Source organism: Crotalus tigris, unplaced genomic scaffold, assembly GCF_016545835.1.
Source record: "Crotalus tigris isolate CLP2741 ecotype Arizona unplaced genomic scaffold, ASM1654583v1 scf7180000024284.70886, whole genome shotgun sequence".
In the NCBI taxonomy this organism is placed as follows: Eukaryota; Metazoa; Chordata; class Lepidosauria; order Squamata; family Viperidae; genus Crotalus; species Crotalus tigris.
Genome location: NW_024100457.1, coordinates 45,290 through 51,085, shown reverse-complemented (window position 1 = coordinate 51,085; position 5,796 = coordinate 45,290).

The window sequence follows — 5,796 nt, the reverse complement described above, 5'->3', positions numbered from 1 at the left end:
GAGAAGGTGAGTGGTACTCTGCAACACACATGAAAGTCATTGACTTTGGACATTTCCCAATGAGAAGGTGAGTATTATTCCTATGGACCGCACAATAGTTGGTTGAGTGACTTTGGGCCATTAACCAAAAGAATCATATGTTATTCCCACAATAGGCACTGAAATAGCTACAACTGCACAACTAGCAGATCAGTGATTATGCTAATCAACAAGAGCAAGTGTGTTCAGCTCTTGCAATTCTCATTAAAATAAGCAGAGTGACTTTGTATAAATAACCAAGAGATTGTTAATTCTATTCCTACTGTAGTCATGGAATGTTCTACAGCTGCAAGAAGATGAATAGTGGCTAGGTGAGTGACTTATAAAAAGGAGAAGGTGAGTGTTACTCTGCAACACACATGAAAGTCAATGACTTTGGACATTACCCAATGAGAAGGTGAGTATTATTCCTATGGACCGCACAATAGTTGGTTGAGTGACTTTGGGCCATTAACCAAGAGAATCATATGTTATTCCTACAATAGGCACTGAGATAGCTACAACTGCACAACTAGCAGATCAGTGATTATGCTAATCAACAAGAGCAAGTGAGTTCAGCTCTTGTAATTCTCACTAAAATAAGCAGAGAAACTTTCTATAAATAACCAAGAGATTGATAATTCTATTCCTACTGGAGTCATGCAATGTTCTACAGCTGCAAGAAGATGAATAGTGGCTAGGTGAGTGACTAAATGAAAAGGAGAAAGTGAGTGCTTGTCTGCAACACACATGAAAGTCAATGACTTTGGACATTTCCCAAGGAGAAGGTGAGTATTATTCCTTCGGACCGCTCAATAGTTGGTTGAGTGACCTTCGGCCATTGACCAATAAAGTCTTATTTTCATTCCTACAACAGGCATTGAGATAGCTGCAGCTGCACAACCAGCAGATCAGTGACTGTGCTAATCAAAAAATCAGGTGAGTACAGTTCTTGCATTCTCACTAAAATAAGCAGAGTAACTTTTGATAAATAACCAAGAGATTGTTAATTCTATTCCTATTATAGTCATGGAATGTTCTACAGCTGCAAGAAGATGAATAGTGGATAGGTGAGTGACTAAATCAAAAGGAAGGTGAGTGCTACTCTGCAATATACAAGAAAGTCAATGACTTTGGACATTTCCCAAGGAGAAGGTGAGTATTATTCCTATGGACCAGCACAATAGTTGGTTGAGTGACTTTGGGCCATTAACCAAGACAATCATATGTAATTCCTACAATAGGCACTGAGATAGCTAAAACTGCACAACTAGCAGATCAGTGATTATGCTAATCAACAAGAGCAAGTGAGTTCAGCTCTTGCAATCTCACTAAAATAAGCAGAGTAACTTTTGATAATAACCAAGAGATTGTTAATTCTATTCCTATTATAGTCATGGAATGTTCTACAGCTGCAAGAAGATGAATAGTGGATAGGTGAGTGAGTAAATCAGAAGGACAAGGTGAGTTCTATTCTGCAATATACAAGAAAGTCAATGACTTTAGACATTTCCCAAGGAAAAGGTGAGTTTTATTCCTTTGGATCGCTCAATAGTTGGTTGAGTGACTTTGGGCCAATAACCAAGAGAATCTTTTTTTTATTCCTACAACAGGCATTGTGATAGCTACAACTGCACAACCAGCAGATCAGTGACTGTGCTAATCAACAAAATGAGGTGAGTACAGTTCTTGCAATTCTCACTAAAATAAGCAGAGTAACTTTTGATAAATAACCAAGAGATTGTTAATTCTATTCCTATTGCAGTCATGGAAAGTTCTACAGCTGCAAGAAGATGAATAGTGGATAGGTGAGTGACTAAATCAAAAGGAGAAGGTGAGTAGTACTCTGCAACACACATGAAAGTCAATGACTTTGGACATTTCCCAAGGAGAAGGTGAGTATTATTCTATGGACCGCACAATAGTTGGTTGAGTGACTTTGGGCCATTAACCAAGACAATCATATGTAATTCCTACAATAGGCACTGAGATAGCTAAAACTGCACAACTAGCAGATCAGTGATTATGCTAATCAACAAGAGCAAGTGAGTTCAGCTCTTGCAATTCTCACTAAAATAAGCAGAGTAACTTTTGATAAATAACCAAGAGATTGTTAATTCTATTCCTATTATAGTCATGGAATGTTCTACAGCTGCAAGAAGATGAATAGTGGATAGGTGAGTGAGTAAATCAGAAGGACAAGGTGAGTTCTACTCTGCAATATACAAGAAAGTCAATGACTTTAGACATTTCCCAAGGAAAAGGTGAGTTTTATTCCTTTGGATCGCTCAATAGTTGGTTGAGTGACTTTGGGCCAATAACCAAGAGAATCTTTTTTTTATTCCTACAACAGGCATTATGATAGCTACAACTGCACAACCAGCAGATCAGTGACTGTGCTAATCAACAAAATGAGGTGAGTACAGTTCTTGCAATTCTCACTAAAATAAGCAGAGTAACTTTTGATAAATAACCAAGAGATTGTTAATTCTATTCCTATTGCAGTCATGGAAAGTTCTACAGCTGCAAGAAGATGAATAGTGGATAGGTGAGTGACTAAATCAAAAGGAGAAGGTGAGTAGTACTCTGCAACACACATGAAAGTCAATGACTTTGGACATTTCCCAAGGAGAAGGTGAGTATTATTCCTATGGACCGCACAATAGTTTGTTGAGTGACTTTGGGCCATTGACCAATAAAGTCTTATTTTTATTCCTACAACAGGCATTGACATAGCTACAACTGCACAACCAGCAAATCAGTGACTGACTGCTAATGAACAAAATAAGGTGAGTTCATCACTTGCAATTCTTACTAAAATAAGCAGAGTAACTTTGGATAAATAACCAGGAGATGATTAATTCTATTTCTACTGTAGTCATTGAAAGTTCTACAGCTGCAAGAAAATGAATAGTGAATAGGTGAGTGAGTAAATCAAAAGGAGAAGGTGAGTGGTACTCTGCAATATGCATGAAATTCAATGACTTTGGATATTTCCCAAAGAGAGGGTGAGTAGTATTCCTTCCGACCACACAATAGTTGGTTGAGTGACTTTGGGCCATTAACTAAGAGAATCTTATTTTTATTCCTACAATAGGCATTGAGATAGCTACAACTGCACAAACAGAAGATCAGTGACTGTGCCAATCAACAAAATCAGGTCTGTACAGTTCTTGCAATTCTCACTAAAATAAGCAGAGTAACTTTGGAAAAATAACCAAGAGATTGTTAATTCTATTCCTACTGTTGTCATGGAATGTTCTACAGCTGCAAGAAGATGAATAGTGGATAGGTGAGTGAGTAAATCAAAAGGAGAAGGTGAGTGACTAAATCAAAAGGAGAAGTTGAGTGGTACTCTGCAACACACATGAAAGTCAATGACTTTGGACATTTCCCAATAAGAAGGTGAGTTTTATTCCTTTGGACCGCTCAATAGTTGGTTGAGTGACTTTGGGCCATTAACCAAGAGAATCTTTTTTTTATTCCTACAACAGGCATTGAGATCGGTACAACTGCACAACGAGCAGATCAGTGACTGACTGCTAATCAACAAAATCATGTGAGTACATTTCTTGCAATTCTCACTAAAATAGCAGAGTAACTTTGGATAAATAACCAAAAGATTGTTAAATCTATTCCTACTGTAGTCATGGAGTTTTCTACAGCTGCAAGAAGATGAATAATGGATAGGTGAGTGACTAAATCAAAAGGAGAAGGTGAGTGGTACTCTGCAACACACATGAAAGTCAATGACTTTGAACATTTCCCAAGGAGAAGGTGAGTATTATTCCTATGGACCGCTCAATAGTTGGTTGAGTGAGTTTGGCCCATTAACCAAGAGAATCTTATTTTTATTCCTACAACAGGCATTGAGATAGCTACAACTACACAACCAGCGGATAAGTGACTGTGCTAATCAACAAAATCAGGTGAGTACAGTTCTTGCAATTCTCAACAAAATAAGCAGAGTAACTTTTGATAAATAACCAAGAGATTGTTAATTCTATTCCTACTGTAGTCATGGAATGTTCTACAGCTGCAAGAAGATGAATAGTGGATAGGTGAGTGACTAAATCAAAAGGAGAAGGTGAGTGGTGAAGGTGATCGTCAGCCACCGCAAAGGCATGCACCCGGTAATGTCCGATAAATGCCGAAGGAGAAGACCACGTTGTGGCTCTGCAAATCTCTTCCACAGAGGCTTGTGTGTACCATGTGGCTGACGCAGCGGTACTGCGTGTCGAATCAGCTGTGACATGTGAAGGATCAGGAAGAGGCAAGAAAGAATAAGCCTGAGTTATTCAGGCCCTAATCCACCTACCTATGGTAGAAGAAGAAACTTTCTTCCCCATTGCTGAAGGTTGAAAAGATACAAATAGAGCCTCCGATTTACGGAAGGAAGAAGTACGCTTCACGTAATAATGCAGAGCCTGCGTACGTCTAGCTTGTGCCACTCGCGTTCCAACCTGTGCCTGGGATTAGGACAGAAGTTGGGAAGAATAAGTTCCTGAGATCTGTGAAAAATAGTGTTTACCTTTGGGATGAAGGTGGGATCCAGCCTAAGGACCACTCTGTCATTGAAGAAGGTGCATAACTCCTCCCTCACTGAAAGGGCCGCTAATTCCGATATCCTTCTGGCTAAGGTAATAGCCACCAGAAAGGCTACCTTCAAGGACAAAAAATGTAAAGAACATGAACTGAGAGGTTCAAATGGAGTTGAAGTCAAGGCCTTCAACACCTTGGTCAGGTCCCAAGAAGGATATCGATGTACAGCGGGAGGTCTGGTATTGACCACCCCTTTTGAGAAAGCGCTGACTGCCGGATGTTTCGACAAAGGGCTGGAATTGTCGCAGGAAAGAATAGAGGAAAGGGCCGCTAGTTGCCTGCGGATAATATTGGGCGATAGACCCTTGTTCAGACCCTCCAATAGGTAGTCCAGAATGTTTGGTATAGGAACCGAGAGGGGGTCCAATGCATGCACAAGGCACCACTTGCAGAAACCCCTCTATGTGGCGTCATAGATCCTGTTTGTTGAAGGGCGTCTAGAGGCCTGTATCAACGAGATCACCTCAGATGAATAAGACTGCCTGGCTAAACTTTCCTGCTCAAATGCCAAGCGGCTAGTTGGAGCCACTGCGGATCTGGATGCAAAAGGTTGTCCCGGCTGAGAACCACTTGGTCCGGAGGAATCCTCCACAGAGGAGATACCGAAAGATCCACCAGGTCGGCAAACCACGGATGCCGTGGCCAATGTGGAGCAATCAAGATTACCTCTGCTCCTTCCAGGATCAACTTGCGTATGGTCACCGGAATCGGGGGGAGAGGCGGGAAGGGGTACAATAGTTGCGCCGGCCACCGACAGCGAAGGGCATCCGTTCCCTCCGCTCCTTGTTTCTGAAATCTGGAGTAGAACCTGGGAATCTGTGCATTTGTCAGGGTGGCAAACAGATCCAGGTGGGGTCAGGCAAACCTCAACATGATCTCCTGAAACAGAGCCGGATCCAGTTGCCACTCCGCATGGTCTAACTTGACTCTACTCAGGGAGTCTGCCTGTTGATTTGCCTCCCCCGATATGTGTTCTGCCCTTATGGAGGCCAGGTTTGACTCCACCCAGATGCCCAGGGTCGATGCCTCTCGCATCAGGTCCCAGGACCTGGTCCCTCCTTCTTTGTTGACGTGTGCTTTGGCCACCACGTTGTCTGTCCTGACGAGGACATGCTTCCCCTTGACTAGGGAAGAGAATTGAAGGAGTGCCAGGTGAATGGCCCGAAGTTCGAGCCA